We start from the raw sequence: 17,231 nt of genomic DNA, 5'->3' as shown, positions 1-17,231 counted from the left end.
ACAGGATGCTGATTCTACAAGTCTGTGCAAGGTACCCAGGCAGCTCCCACGATGCCTATATCCTCAGACACTCCCAGGTGCCGGGGCTCTTCAGAAGCTGAGCGGTGGTACAATAGGAGCCATGGCTCCACAAGGACTGTGGTGCAGAGAACCACCGGTCTTCTCAAGATGCACTCCTGATGCCTGGACCACTCAGGGAGCGCACTCCAGCACCCACCAGATTGTATCCTGGTGATAGTGGTTGCATGCTGTGCTCTCCATAATCTTGCACTGGAAAGGAAGGACGCAGAGGATGATGAAGACGTTGATGCAGTGGCTGTGGCTGCACATGATGAGTCCAGCAGTGAGTCTGAGGACGAGCATGCACAGGGAAATGCTGAGGGGGTAGACTCTGACCCGGGTGTACTCCAGGGATGCAAGGATACCAGGGAGGCTTTAATCCAATGAACTTTCAGCTAGCATGCCACAGATGGACCTCAAGACAAGCCAGGGTTGTAGGCTCCATGCTCGATACCTAAGTGCAAAATCTGCCATTAACTAAGGGCTTTGTTAATAAAGCTGAAGGTTCCACAAAACACTCATAACATTTTTGGAAACCATCCACCTGCAGAAGAAAAATGGTATCCTCAGCCATGGTGACATGTCTGAATTTAATATTACAAGCAAAGAAGCTTTAGAAAACAAAATGACAATGGTGTTCAAAATCACAGCAACTCATAAAGACTTCATTGCATGCCAGCATAAAAGCACCAGTGATAAACCCGTGGTGTGCCTAAGGTGCCTTATGTTTGTTTTCAGGTGTTACGTCTTGGTGCTGCCCCATCGCTTGGAGTGGCACCTGAGACAGCCTGCTGACCCTGCTGTCCTGTTGGCCTTGATGACCTTGGCGGTCACCCTCTGGCCCGTGGAGCCTGTGCTGGTCCCACCTGAGAGGGAGCTGCCAGTTCCAGACCTGGCATCTCCCCAGTCGTTGCAGCCTCACCAGATGCTACGGTCACTGGGAAACGGGCAGATGAGCTGTCGCTCATCCGGAGCATCCAGAGAGGAGCCCACAGAGATGACAGGCAGCTGCTGCGCTGATGTGAGGTCGCTTCGGACCCCCCTGCTCACCGTGGGTGGATATACACCGAGCTGGGAAACTTGGTGCCCAGACTGTCTCCCACACTGGCACTGACCAGGTGAAGTCAATGCCGATATGAGGGCTTGCTGGTCAGAACACATCCCCACATCTCCACGAGAGCCCCCACTCTCTCCATGAAGGACGCATGGCACATGGCTTCGGTGATCATCAACAATGAGATCAGCATTGTTCTCCCAACAGCCATAGCAGTGCTGAATGTTAATTAATTTAATTTAGGAACATGGCTTGACCATCGCTTATGGAAGGATGAGCGCAGAATGATCAGGGGGACAGAGATGCCCTTTGACATTTTCTCCATATTGACTGATACACTGTCCTTGTTCTTCCTTTCAGGATCATTGGAGCAGGGCCAGCAGGAGGAGCAGCAGATGCTCCCTCTCTCACCTGAGGGCCCTGAAGTCTCACCAGCATCACACCATTTCTGCCAGGCAGGCACCAGGGCAGATACTAGCACATCAGTGGGAATTAGAACATCAGCTAGTGTCCTTGGACACAGTGGTGAGGGCACTTCACAGTCGCTGGATGAGCCAGAGAGTGCCCATGGTGCCAGCAGTCGGAGGACTGTAGAGGACTGGGCACATGCTCAGATGGTGCCTCATGATGTGCCTCTGGAATTGTCCTTGACGCAGCAGGTGTAGGAAATGTGGCCGGGTGCGCGGGAACATCTGGGAGAGATACATGAAGCTATGCTTGGCTTGGTCTCCATGGTGGAGGAGTCTACGTGGATGCTCGACGAAGCATTGAGCCTCATGTCTGAGCGCCATGCGTTGTCCATGGAGACTGTAGTGACTCTCTTGGAGAGGCTCCTCCAGAAGACCCATCAGGGCTTCCTGGGGATGCACTCTGACCAGCAAGCTCTCACATTGGCATTGACCTCAGCTGGTCAGTGACAGTGTGGGAGATTGTCTGGGCACCAAGTTTCCCAGCTTGGTGCACATCCATCTACGGTGAGCAGGGTGGTCCAAAGCGACCTCACATCGGCACAGCAGCTGCCTGTCATCTCTGTGGGCTCCTCTCAGGGTGCTATGGATGAGGGCGGCAGCTTGTCTGCCCCTCTCCCAGTGACCGTAGCATCCGGTGAGGCTGTGATGACTGGGGAGATGCCAGCTGTGGAACTGACCACTCCCTCCCAGGCGGAGCCAGCACAGGCTCCACGGGCCAGAGGATGACCACCAAGGTCATCAAGGTCATCACAGCAGAGTCAGCAGGCTGGCTCAGTGATGGGGCAGCACCAAGACGTAACACCTGGAAACATAAACATAAGGCACCTTAGGCACATCATGGGTTTTTCACTGGTGCTTTTGTGTTGGCCTGAGATGAGATGTTTATGGTTTGCTTTGTATAGGAACACCACTGCCTTTTTTTTTGCTTAAGTTTTTTTGCTTGTGATATTAAATTCAGATATATCACCGTGGCTGAGGGTACCTCTTTTATTCTGCATGTGAATGGCTTCCAAAAATGTTACGAATGGTTTGTTGGACATTCAGCTTTAGTAACAAGGACCTTAATTACTGTTCCTAACCTGGCAGATTTTGCACTTAGGTATTGAGTATGGAGCCTGCAGCCCAGGCTTGTCCTGGAGGTCCATCTGTGGTGTGCTAGCTGAAGGTTCATTGGATTAGAGACTCCCGGGTATCCCTGCCTCCCTGGGGTATGCCCAGGTCAGCGTCTACCCCCTCAGCATTTCTTTGTGCGTACTCATCCTCGGACTCCCTGCTGGACTCATCGTGTGCAGCTTCAGCCACTGTATCGATGTCTTCATCGTCCACTGCGCCCCCTCCACTTTCAGCGCAAGATTGTGGAGAGCGCAGCATGCAACCACTATCACAGAGACATGATCTGGGGGCTACTGGAGTGCACCCCCTGAACAGTCCAGGCATCGAAAGCGCATCTTGAGAAGAGCGATGGTTCTCTCTGCCACAGCCCTTGTGGAGGCGTGGCTCCTATTGTACCACTGCTCAGCTTTTGTTCTTGGATGGCGGAGAGACATCATGAGCCACCTTCTGAGGGGATAACCCTTGTCACTCAACAGTCATCCATCCAGTCGGGCTGAAGCACTAAAGAGCCCCGGCACCTGGGAGTGTCTGAGGATGTAGGCGTCATGGGAGCTGCCTGGGTACCTTGCGCAGACTTGTAGAATCAGCATCCTGTGATCACGCACTATCTGTACATTCATGGAGTGGAAGCCCATCCTGTTGACGAAGGTACTGGGTTCACCTTGTCAAAGAATAAATAGAGCAACTGCAGGTTACTTCAGGAAAGAGTACAATTTATTAAGCACTGAACCATACAATGGCCACTGGGAGCAGATCACAATGGATCTGCTTGTCATTACAGTGTTCAACAAGCAGTATTTATACAGTACAATTATGTGGCTCCAGCATATTCACACAGTGATCCTATTAACTTGCCCTTCTTTATTCTTTTATAATTGGGTTAGCTAATTGATCTTGTTTACCCATACAGCTTCTTGTATGGGTATCTCTTCTAACAATGTACTATTCATTCCATGAGACAACATCTGATCCTTTTTGTCTGAGTTATAATCATGTAACAATCAGGTTACGCATCAACCGTTATCAATGCATGCAATTATATCTCACAATAGGTCAGGTAATCGGTAAGTTAACTAAGTAATTACATCAGATGCAAGACAGACAGTTTTACAAGGATAGACAGTTTACAAACAGTTGCATCAAGTTAGAACACAATCAACAGCCTATGAGACATAGAATAGAGAAGTCACCAAAAAACAGGGAAGTTAAAAAAACAAGCTGGCCACCATACTTAAGTAATTCATCATGCACAAAGTTCATTTTATTCTGGCTATGCTCCAAGAATACTTACCTGGTTTTCACACAAAGCTTACAATTTAATTTTAATATTTATCTGCATGCAAGTAAGGTAAAAGTTAAACATAGTCAGGATGTTAACGTTTCATGACTTTCTCCTTTTTGTCCGTTGTGGACAGTAGGCTACGGGAAACTGACTATTTTCTTAGCTTACTTCCTCTTACCGCTTTATTTCCTATCCTGTAATATTTTCTTTCTCAACCTGCTGGCGCCTTGATGGCCACATGTGTGCAGTTGATTGCACCCTGGATGCAGGGGAAGCCAGCAATCGCTGCAAAGCCTCTGGCTCTTTGTGTCTGGCTTGCCTGGTCCCAACGGTAGTGGATGAAGGTCAATGCACACCTAAACAGACCGTCTGTAACCTGCCTGACACAAGTGTGGACAGTTGATTGGGGGAACACCGCAAAGATCACCCACTGAGCCCTGGAAGGAGCCAGAGGCATAGAAGTTGAGGGCAGCTGTGACATTTAGACCCACTGGCATGGGGTGCCCACCCACATAGTTAGCGGAGATTTCAGGCCCAATCATCTGACAGATATAGTTGACTGTCTCCCATGAGAGACGGAACTTCCTTCGGCACTGCACCTCAGACATATTGAGGTAGTTACTTCGCAGCCTGTATACCCTGTCAGCAGGATAGTGGCGTCTTTGTCTACCTCTTGGGCCTGCTCCCCTTGTGCCTGTGCCTGTCCTCCCAAAGGTGGCTCCCCTGGCCTCCTCCCCCTTCTAGCCCTCCCTCCTCAGAGGAGGTGCCTCCAGTGGAGATTTCAGCTCCCAATCCCAGGCTAAGGGAAAGCTTCCTGAAACCTGCAGGCCCAAAAAAGATTCCTCACCGCAGAGTGCTGACCTGAAGGTTAAGAGTCCAGACAAAGCAGCTGGTAAGCATGTTGAAGTATTGCAGATCACCCAGGCAAGTTTCAATAACTTTGAAAAATCAGTACTTGAGAGAGCACACTTATGACCCCAGTGAGCCCTCTTATCCTGCCTGTGGATGAGGTTTATACAAATGTGTCCTATCCACCTGCCCATTGCGCCAGTGCAAAGATTGCACAGGCACTGAAAAATCAGTGTCAACTGGTGAGTCAAGTGGCCCCGACATGAAAATTCTGCCCCATGTGTTGAACCTGATACAGCTGCCACTTTCTCATTAACACATCACCCTTAAGGTAATAACATTCTGGAATACATTCTGCCTCTGTTTCTGAGTAAGATATCTGATATAACTGCTTTACTTATAGATCCTTTTTCTGCAACTCCACCAATTGCCTTGAGCTAACTACCTCAACTGAATTATCCTCTATTCTTTCTTCCTGAACAATCTTATCAAAGACAGTGTCAGCTAATTGAACTTCAACACCTTTTCCCCACCTTTTAACTTCCTTTCCTTCTTGTTTCAACCTGTGAGCTTGTGACCTTGTTACCACACAATCTAGAAACGATACAGGATGCTCTTTCCAGCGGCCATTTTGAGAGGACATAGTGTCCATTATTCCATTTTCTTCCTTTTTTAGAAGAAAATACAGAGTCTGCTGTCCAATTATCTTTATAGGCATGATATGACCGTCACAAGTGAGTTGTGAGTTGACACAAGTTAGAAGACATTTGTGCTGCTCTGCCTTTAGTCATGTGAAAACAAAACCTTACCCTCAGCCTCCTGTGATTGTGAAGAATATTCTGCATTAGCCCTGTTAGAACAAATTAAACTGACTGCAGAAAATTAGTGCCAGTGCTTAACAACGTAAGGATCCTTTTCATTATGCAATTAGTGTTCCTGCAATGCCTCTCAACCTCTCCATCTCAGAAATGGTAGTAAAAAGGTAGTAAAACAGCCCTGGATGTCTTTCAAAAAATAACTTTTACATTTTTGTTACTTTTCTTGTCTTTTTATCTCTCTCTCTCAATCCAACCTTTCTATATCTAATTTGACCCTTAATTCACCCTATTTCCTTTTCTGTCATTCATCTGTTTTTATTTCCATCCTTAAATCTTTTGGTTTAGGAGATAAACAAATTGCCATTATTCCCCAAGGCCCGTTTGCCCGGTTATTAAGTTGAACTTCTAGAAATTTCTTTCTGTTGGAGTGTGGATGAAAATTATAATGGCTGCAGTTTGAAGGATATGTCTACTGGAACAGTGTGGGAGATATATACAATGTTGCTGTCCTGGAACAGAGTATGCCATGAAAGACAGGATTGTGCCAAGGAGGAGTCTGGACTAATGGGGAACTGCCTGGCAACAATGTTTTAATTGGCTCCTGACCAGGTGACCGGGTTTTATTTGAGAGCAGTGCAGCAGAATAGCTCCTAGCCTGAAAGGAAAAAGACTAAAAACCTCTAGCTCTCCTGTGTGTGTAAGATTCCAGTGATTCTACAATAATAGTTAGCTGGCTTTTCCTCCTCATATTTCTATAACCTGCCCTCTCTCTCTGGGAAAAATCATTGTTAGAGACATTGAATGGCAATCGCTCAGCTGAAAGACTGAAATTGCTGGAAGACCACCTCATGTCATCAACAAAGAGCTGAAAGGAATTTGGAAGACTTTGATCAAAATCAACACATCGAATCCTGTACTCTGGAATTGGTACTATTGAATTGGTTTATTCCATCCCTAAAATCCATGTTTTTGTGTGTCTTATGTGCCTTGTATGTGTATGTATAGGGATTTAAGAAGGGGTAGAGTTTAAGTTGTAGAGTTAGAAGTTAGCAGTTCATATTTCTTTCTTTTGCCACTGGTTAAAGACAATTTGTTCAATAAACAATTATTTACTTATTAAGCTTACAAACCTGGTGCTTGTTTTTTGTTAACCTAAATTAAACAATTAGGTGGGTTGATCAAACTTTTTCACATTTGTCGCTGCTTAGGGAGAGTGGGGTTTGATATTGCAACGCACAACCTCCAGTGAATCATGACTAAGTTTGGGGGCTCATGACAATGTTCCTCAAGGAAGTCCATCTCCAGCAAAAGGTCAATACATTCTGTGTAACCTCGATGGTGAAACTGATAGTTGACACTTGGGCAAGGCAGCCGAGGACATTCTGCAGGTGTGCATCTAATTGGGGATGACTCAGTTCTCTGTGTCACCTTCTTCTCTATCACATTAATACCTGGCACTCTCAGTTAGGGATGCTGGCCTTCTTTTATCCTCACCTAACTATGCATGTGGACCACCTGAAGATGACCACATTCAATCACTTGCATGCCAGATGTTAAAATGCCTCTTCTTTACGACACGCATTGTACCGTCATGGCCAGCCCTGGCCCTTGTGAACTCCAAAACGCTCAGACACAATGAGAGCATCAAGGTGAAGGATTATTGCTAATAAGTAGCAGATTCAGCTTCAGTACACCATCGCTCCTACCCCTAATGATTCCTTCAACATTGTCTAAAACTGCAATGTGCCAGAGCATGCTTCCAGAGCATGCTCAAAGGCTCTGCTTACTGCCAAAAATCACTGTTCTCAATTAGCATCACGTCTTGGCAAATGTTTAGATGATGGGATGCACAGCGCTGCATCCAAACATTGTGACGGGAGCCTGTGGCCGCAATACAGAAAATACAGGTTGGGAAATGCTCAAGGTTTCAGGTTCAAGCCCTAGGGCAATAATGTGGCTGAGAGGGGCAGAACTTCAGCACCTTGAGGTGGCAAGGTCCTCCCACTTATTGGTGAGCTTAGCAGATGTACGCTTGGAAAGTCAGAAATGTGGTTGGCAGACAGCAGTGTACATGAGCTCTGAGTATGGGCTCATAGTGTGAAAACCCTGCTGGATGACAGAGAGCACATGGAGTTGCACGATCTATGACCCTTCTCCATGCGTAAGCACATTACTCCTTGTACACTGCACCTTCACCTTTCAAGAATGCAGATGAGATAGGGGAACACCTCTGCCTCGATCTTACACAGCCAAGAATAAACATGATCCTGCAAAGCATGTGAACGAGGTTGCTTCCACAAACATACTTAACATTGAGGTTGAGACATCACTGATATCGAGAATGATCTGAAAAAGGGGAACACACTATGGTGACATGGAAGCACATTACATAGATGAAAGGGCCATGATAGGGACATGTGCATTCAGTTGGGGGAAGACATCATACCTGATTGACAGCAACATTGCACCTCATAAAAAGGAGATGTGAAATGGGTGCAATTCTATTTACATTTGTGAACATTATATACAAGTTGTGAACGTCCATGCCACAATTGTGCTCCTAAATTTTTCTAACTTCCCTAACCCCACCCCTGCATCTGGGTGCATCCCTGATAGCCACAGAGGAGGTGCTGACTGCTATGCCCTTTTGTCTGTGATGACTTTGGGGAGGTGGTGGTGTAGTGGTACTGTCACTTGCCTGGTGTTCTGGAGACCCCAGATAATCCTCTGGGGATCCAGATTCAAATCTCACCACAGCAGATTGTGAAATTTGAACTTGATTCTTAAAAAAATCTGGAATTAAAAGTTTGATGATGACCATGAAACCATTGTTGATTGTTGTAAAAACATATTGGGTTTATTAATGCCCTTTAGGGGAGGAAATCTGCTATGACTACATGTGACTTCAGACCCACAACCCCACAGCAATATGGTTGACCCTTCAACAAGGGCAATAAGGGATGGGCAATAAATGCTGGCCTAGCCAGTGACGCCCACATCCCATGAACTAATAAAAAAATCCTCCGGAGGTTTGAGACCTGGAGGATCCTGTCTTGCAGATGTGGGGCAGGTGGGCCTCCTCAGCCTGTGGAGCTGGAGGTGATGGGACCACAGGGGAATTGGGATTGGCTGGATACTCCTGGATTCACCTGTGTGGATGGCCCCGGGGTGTCCATCTGCTGGTCATCCTCCCTATGGGTGCCCAAGGGCCCCTGGCTGACTCCTTCAGGAGGAGTGAGATCTTTTTGTCCCACCCTCCTTCATGCTTGGCCATTAATGGATGCCACCAATGACTACAGTGGCAGGACCAAGGTCCTCATGGCAGCTGCCTTCCTGCCAGTGTTGACCTTGGTGTGTTGGCATGCTGGTGACATCTGAACATGGACGGAATCCTCCATCATCCATTGCAATTTGACGAATGCAGCTGACATCACTTCCTGGTGTTTCTGTGATTGTCACTGCAACTCCACCAACTCATTTAGGGCCAAGGCTCGTCATCTGACTGACTCAGCAGAATCCTGGCTTCCACCTGCCAGCCACCTCAGATGTCCCTGCCTCCACCCGCTGTGGACCAAATCATATGCTGTGATTACCAGATTGTGATCTTGACCCTGCTGTAGAACTAGGTCCTACGAGGAGTGTATCTCTGCGTTGTCGGAGGGTGTGGGTGAATGCTGTGATGGGTCTTCTGCTGTGGTGTACTCAGGATCTTCATCCAAGGTATTGTTGGAGCTGGAGCTGAAGGCCTGACTGGTTGAGGTGATGGAACACTTTTGCTGAGGTTCCTATGAGAGAAAGTAGAGATAATTAGTGCATAGCAGGCAACTCTAAAACAGGACAATGCACTCACAGTATGGTTGACTGAGGGATGAGCTGGTGCAAGAACCTCATGTAGTTGTTTGCCACTGACCTCGCCATCACTGCAGGCACATCGTCTCTGGCCAGCTCAATAGCTCGGTTTTCAAACTGAGAGAGGACGTGGAGTTCCAGCACTCCACCTCCCATTGTGGGACCTCTCCCTGCAATTGTGTGTGATCTTGTCCTGCATAAAGACAGATGGAGGGAATGTGTGCAAGATGCATGCCAGGGCAGATGATAAGGATGCCTGGCATGTGTGGGTGGTGAGGGGACCCGTGGATGAGATGAGGATGCGGTCTGCAGAGGATCTGAGGCCAGATGGAGATGTGAGGCTGTGTGTGAGAGAATGAGTGCTGAGGTCCCTTGAGCTGGCAGTGAGTGAGATGCCAGTGAATGCGTGATAGGCTTGTAAATGAGTGAACTGAGAGTGATGAGATGGTTGACTTACCTTGATGGCACAGATAAGATCATTCATCCTCTTTCAGCACTGGGTGCCTGATCTCATCTGAGCAGCATTGGCATTGACCACTGCTGCCACTGCCTCCCAAACTGGATTGGCGAGCTTGCTGGAACTCTGCAGCTAGAGCAGAGATAGATTACATTGCAGCGGGCCTCGATTGGATCCAAAATGTGTTCCAGTGAGGCATCACTGAATTTGGGGCTGCCGCCTTCTTGGTTTTCAGTGGAGCAGTCCTGAGCTGCAGACATTGCGAATGCTGTACGCAACTGCACTTTAAATATGGTGCCCCGAGTGAGGAAGCGGTGAGCTCACGGTGGGTCAGGCAGATCAGGGGCTACCTGCCAATGATTTGCGAGCTTCCCTTGCGTGCATATTTAATGAGGTGGGAAGCGGATGATATGGTGCAAAAACTCATCATTGCAGCAGATGGGTAAAATGCCCATTTTCACGCCCATCATCGCACTTTGTACTGAGGGGAAAATCCCACCCATATACACCAAAATGCTTATAAAAGCAATGGGAAGCAACTGTTCAGATCTTGAACCTCAGGCTGTTTGGGTATAATAAAGCTGCAATAAAGATCAGCTTCCTTTCAAGTGTTAAGATCTTCACAGCTCTTAGAAATTTGCAATGTAGTATTTTCGCAAGTACAATTAAATTGGGCACTATTATAAAACATTAAAATATTTAAATGTTTTGGGGTCAGTTTTTGCTTTGCTGCACTAACCTGATATTGAAGTTGTGTAACAATAACTTCAATAGAAATGAACATAAGGCAGCTTCTATAACATATGGCCAATCCTCAACATTGGTTTTGCGCCCAGGTGGGAAATTGAGCATCAACTCCATCCAATTGTTACCTCGGGGCAGATAGTGTTCAGGTGAAATCAGACATACGAACACACTAAATAGGAGCAGAAGTGGCCATTCGGCTGCTCAAGCCTGCTCTGCCATTCATTAAGATCATGACTGATCTGTTTGTGTTTCAAATTCCACATTCCCATCCACTCTGATAACATTTAATTCCTGTGCCTAACAGGAATCTATCTACCTTTGCCTTAAAAATATTTATAGACTCCACCTCTACCTTCTGAGGCAGAGAACTCCAAAGTCGCACAACCCTCTGAGAGAAAACATTTCCCTTCATCTCTGTCCTAAAAGGGCAACCCCTAATTTTAAAACAGTGCCCCCTAGCTCTAGACTCACCCACAAGAGGAAACATCCTTTCCATGTCCACCTTGTCAATACCATTCAGGATCTTATATACTTCAATTAAGTTACCCCTCATTCTTCTTAACTCCAGTGAAAACAAACCCAGTCTGTCTAATCTTTCCTCATAAGGCAACCGAGACAGGTTGTGGTGGGGGTGCTTAATGTGCAAATTGTTGGCCCTGGTAGAAGAACTCCTGTTCCTCTTGGCCCACCAGCAGTGCTATAAAATAATTTATCTTGTGGATTCAACCCTTCTTGTTTCATTTAAACTGCTGAGATTCCTGAGGCCTGGGAAACATTGTCGTCGGTGATTAAAAATAGAATGACTGTTAAATTGAAGGCATGCTGCCTTATTATAATATTTAAATAACCAGTAACCTATCTCCTGCCCCTCTTCCAGCCCCTTCAAAACTGGAAGTGGGTGAGTTCAAGAAGTGTTAATTTCCTGTTCCTGATATTTTGCATATTAATCTCTACATGACACCAATCCATTTGTTTTTGGAAGTTAAGATTTAGCCCTGCGTGTCTCAGTGAGGATTCTTCAATCTGATTGGTCGAGGAGACATGATGTTGCTTACCCTGCCCACCCTTGTAGTAGAAGCTTCTGGTACATAAAGGACTAATGTAGGGCTGAGTACAGTACTGCCCAAACATGACTCAGAGCCAGGGTTAGACTGGAGCTGGACACAGTTGTGTTAAGAACTAGAATGGAGCCAGCTCCATACCTGTACTTTCTACTGTAAATATCTACATAGTTATGAGTTGTTAATAAAGACTAGCTGTTAACATGCTCCATACTTGTAGCCCACCTCATGGGGAAAAATCCCCCCCCGCCCGCGTTGGTGGGGAAGTGCAGGAGCAGGCGCAGGCAGGCGCGCCTCTGATCAGCGCCCCCAATTTGGGGCTTGCCGTCATTTTACATGGGTGGGCCAATTAAGAACCGCCCAGCGTGAATCAGCCAGGAAGTGCTATCCACTCCCTGTGCAGGCAGGGAATGGGGGTTCCCTCAGCCGAGAGTGTGCCCTTTGTGTGTCTCCCTGAAAGAGCGCACTGGCCTCCCTGAGGTTAAGTGCTACCTCAGGGAGATTGGCTCCAAATTTAAAAATGTTAAACAAATGATAGCAAGATTTCCCTCATGTGACACTGGCCGTGGATGAGGTTTAATGCAGTTTCTTAAGCCCTCCAGGGCTCTCGGCCTACCCGCCAACCCTAAGGTTGGACGGGCAGGTCCATTAATGTTGTTAATTGCTTTTTCACTGGCTTCAATAGGCTGTTGATAGGTCGGCCGGCACGCAGCTGATTTGACTGTGCCCCTGCTGACCTGAAAATGGAAATGACGTGGGGTGATGTCAGGAGTTCCACCCGATGCCATCCCGCATCGTTTTACATGTCAGCGAGCAGGCCCCGCCCCTGCTTGCCAACCGGAAGATCCTCCCCATGGTGTCCGAAGCAGGATTCTTCAATTGTCACCATAGATTCCACCATAGAAGGCACTGTGCTGTTGCAAACTAATGACAGTGAATTGTCACTCAAAAGTCTGCAAGAAGTTTGTGGGCAGCTGTAAGTGAATGGAGCAATGACCACCATTCCTTCACTCCTGACTATAAAATCCTAGCTACTGTAATTCAGAGGAGAAATTAGAGTGTTAAGTTTCCTGTATTAAAATGCTGCATGCACATTGCATTATCAATTTAACCATTAAAGTTGTATTTTTTTATTGATAATTAATCAAACACATTCCTTGTGACTTTACTTCTTGTAGCTCTTTGTTGTGTGCAGATTGGTTGCTGCATTATAACAGTGACACTTTTAAAAACACCTTATTGGCTGTAAAGTGCTTTGGAATGTTTTGAGGCTGTGAAAAATGCTATATAAATGTGAACCTATCTTTCTTTATTTCACTCGTACCTGGTGACGTGTAAACTTTTCACAATGGACTACTAAGCCTATCTAAATATAAATGTAAAATAAAAATGTAAATGTAAATCACATGTACTCCTTTGTTCCTTTAATCAAAAAGGAGGGGAGAAAGAAAGCCGGAAACTCAGGCCAGTTAGCTTAACATTTGTCATTGGGAGAATGTTAGAAGCTATTATTAAAGATGTTACAGCAGGGCACTTAGATAAATTCAAGGTAATCAGGCAGAGTCAACATGATTTTGTGAAAAGGAAATCATGTTTAGCCAATTTATTGGAGTTCTTTGAAGAAGTAACAGGTGCTGTGGATAAAGGGGATCCGGGGCATGTACTGTAGTTAGATTTTCAGAAGGCCTTTGATAAAGGCCATAGGTTATTGCGGAAAATAAAAGCTCATGGCACAGGGGTTAACATATTACCATGGATAGGAGATTAGCCAGCTAATAGGAAACAGAATGGGTAATTTTCTGGTTGGCAGGATGTGACAAGTGGTGTGCCACAGGGATCAGCACTGGGGCCTCAACTCTTTACAATTTATATAAATGATTTAGATGAAGGGACCAATAATATGTTTGCCAAATTTGCTGATGACACAAAGATAGCCAGGAAAGTGAGTTGTGAAGAGGGCATAAGGAAGCTACAAAGGGATGGATAGGTTAAATGAATGGACAAAGATCTGGCAAATGGAGTATAACGTGGGCAAATGTGAAATTTACCATTTTGGCAGGAAAAATAAAAAATAAGCATGTTATCTAAACGGCAAGGGATTGCAGAGCTCTGAGATTCAGAGGGATTTGGGTGTCCTGATGCACAAACCACAAAAGGCTAGTGTGCAGATACAGCAAGTAATTAGGAAAGCTAATAGAATGTTATCATTTATTGCCAAGGGAATTGAATAGAAAAGGGAAGTTATGTTTCAGTGTACAGGGCACTAGTGAGACCACACCTGGAGTACTGTGTACAGTACTAGTCTCCTTATTTAAAGAAGGATGTAAGTATGTTAGGAGCAGTTCAGAGAATGTTTACTAGACTAATACCAGTAATGGGTGGGTAATCTCCTGGTGGCAAGCTCCTGGTGAGATTCCTGCCTGGAATGCGCATCCTGCCCTCAGGAGAGGAAAGGAAACTACTGCTGTAGGCCGTGCAGCATTGGAGAATGTCCGACAGCCTCCAGAACAACTTCAGAAGGACAGTAAACTCAGGCTTTGCGAATAGAAACTGATCTGCCCTGTGATGCGTGGAGGAGTATTCAAGTGACACATTAGCGATGGGAGGATGTCTTGTGACAAATTTCCTGTTATTAACACCAAAGGAACATGTTGGCATGCCTAGTATTCAGTTTCGCTGCAGCAATGGTGACTGGCAATATGTCAGATGCCATTTTTCTTATTAATCACATTATTTGAATACTTCTGCCCATATATGGGTGAACACATTCAACATATTTTCAATACTTTGTAGCAGGAAATCTTGGAAATGAGAAAGAGAACCTGGAAGGGGCTGGATTAGGCATGGAATGGCTTCCGAGTTGATTTTCAGCTCCTGCCATTGAAATTACCAAGGAACCAATATAATCCCAATAGAAGATCTGCCCTTGATGTAGAATTTTCAATCATCTTATTCATGTTCCTTACTGTGTAAAGCTTTTATAGTACAACTTTCAACAACAAAAATCTATTCTGTGAAAGTTAAAGGAACGGATAATACAGAGGCTCTTTAGCATCTATAGAAGGTGAGTACCAGGAATTACTGAGAGTTTCTCTGAATTGATTGCTGAAACATTAGTGAATGCTTGAAATGAGAAGGAATGCAAAAGATAGCTTACTTTAAACAAAAGGAAAATTCTTCTCAATGTAGCTCCTTCAATTGTCCAGTCAAGTAGCAATGACCTGACTACTTGTCTTTGAGTATCCTTGAAAAGCACTAGCAAGGTCAAAGAATTCCTCAATATTTTTATTCTTGCTTTCAAATCCCACCATGGCCTTGTACCTCACTATCTCTGTAATCTCCTTCAGCCCACCTAGATCTCCGCACTCCTCCAATTCTGGCCTCTTGAGCATCCCCAATTTTAATTATTCCACCATTGGTGGCCATAGTTTCAGCTGCCTAGTTCCTAAGCTTGGAATTTCCTTCAAATCTCCACCTCTCTTTCTTCTTTGACCAAAGTTTTGATTACTTGGCCTAATATTTCACATGGATAAAGGGAAACTGGTAGATGTACTGTACTTAGATTTCCAGAAGGCATTTGATAAAAGTGTCACATTAAAGGCTATTATGGAAAATAAAAGCTCAAGGTGTAGAGGGTAATATATTAGCATGGATAGATGATTGGCTAGCAAACAGGAGGCTGAGAGTGGAATAAATGGGTCCTTATCTGGTTGGTAGGATGTGATGAGTGGTCTGCCACAGGGATCAGTACTGGGACTTAACTTTTTACAATTTATATAAATGACTTGGATAAAGGGACTGAAGGAATGGTTGCTAAATTTGTTGATGACACAAAGATAGATAGGAAAGTAAATTGAGAAGAGGACTTAAGGGGGCTACAAAGTGACACAGATAGGTTAAGTAAGTGAACAAAGGTCTGGAAAATGGAGTATAATGTGAGCAAATGTGAAATTGTTCATTTTGGCAGGAAGAATAAAAAAGAAGCATATTATCTAAATGGTGAGAGATAACAGAGCTGCAAGATTTAGAGGGATCTGGGGTCCTAATGCATGAATCACAAAAGGTTAGTATACAGGTAAGCAAGTAATTAAGAAAATTAATAGAATGTTATTGTTTATTGTGAAGGGAATTGATTACAAAAGTAGGGAGGTTTTGCTTCAGTTGTACAGGGCACCGGTGAGACCACATCTGAAGTATTGTGCACAGTACTGGTCTCCATATGTAAGGAAAGGTGTAAATGTATTAGAAGCAGTTCAGAGACGGGGTGGGTGGGTTGTCTTATGAGGAAACGTTGTACAGGTTATGTTTGTATCCACTGGAATTTAGAACAGTAAGAGGCGACTTGATTAAAACCTTTAAGATCCTGAGGCATCTTGACAGGGTGGATGTGGAGATGATGATGATGTTCCCTCTTGCAGGAGAATCTAGAACTAGGGAACACAGTTTAAAAATAAGGGGTCACTCATTTAAGACAAAGATGAGGAGAAATCTTTTTCTCTCAGAGGGCTGTAAGTCTTTGGAACCCCCTTCCTCAAAAGGTGGTGGAAACAGAGTCTTTAACTATTTTTAAGGCAGAGCTAGCTAGATTCTTGCTTAACAAGGGGTTGAAAGGTTACTGGGGGTAGGCAGGAATGTAGGGTTGAGTTTACGTTCATATCAGCCATGATCTTATTCAATAGTGGAGAAGGCTCGAGGGGCCGAATGGCCTACCCCTCTCCTAACTTGTATATTCATATGTATGTTCATATTTCCTTATGTGGTTCAATGTCAAATTTTGTTCCATAACACTCTGTTAAGGTACCTTGGAATGTTTCTTACATTAAAGGTACTATATAAATGCAAGTTGATGCTCTTGTCATTAACACTGAGCGTGCACCACAATAAAGTGAATGCAAATGGCATTGAGGCCATGTTAACATCATAGGACATCAATTTCCATACTTTTATGACGCACCTGCCTCGAGTGGGACTTTGGCCACCTATGACTAGGCAGAGATCAAAATGGTGGCAGTGGAATAGAGCTGTGAATTGCATACCCCCATTTTGATTGTGTTCCTGCTGAAAACAATGAGTGAAGATTGGCCCCATATCTCAACATAAACCATGTAAGTGGTACAAATTGAAGAACTGCATCCAAGGACGTGATATCAGAAGATGTACTTGGGATCAGCACTGTGTGGGTTGGATGGCTTCGTATGTGGTCAAGTGCCAAACCTTTGTTCCATCACCTATCCATAGATAACACTTAAGCTTTCACCAAAACGAATGGCAAATAAAACAAAACCTGCAACACTTTCATTAAGAGTGTTAAGAGAAAGGAAGAACGTTATTTCTGATAACTTGTGCATTTGAAGTATTGTGGACCATTTTCCAAAGTCCACCTTTGTCTCCAGGTGCAGTAATTGGCTTAAATACTTTCAGAACCATTGTTACGTATCAGTGCCAGAAATAAAATTTAACAAGTTTACAAA

Source organism: Carcharodon carcharias, chromosome 19, assembly GCF_017639515.1.
Source record: "Carcharodon carcharias isolate sCarCar2 chromosome 19, sCarCar2.pri, whole genome shotgun sequence".
Taxonomy (NCBI): domain Eukaryota; kingdom Metazoa; phylum Chordata; class Chondrichthyes; order Lamniformes; family Lamnidae; genus Carcharodon; species Carcharodon carcharias.
Note: the sequence above shows the minus strand (reverse complement) of the source record.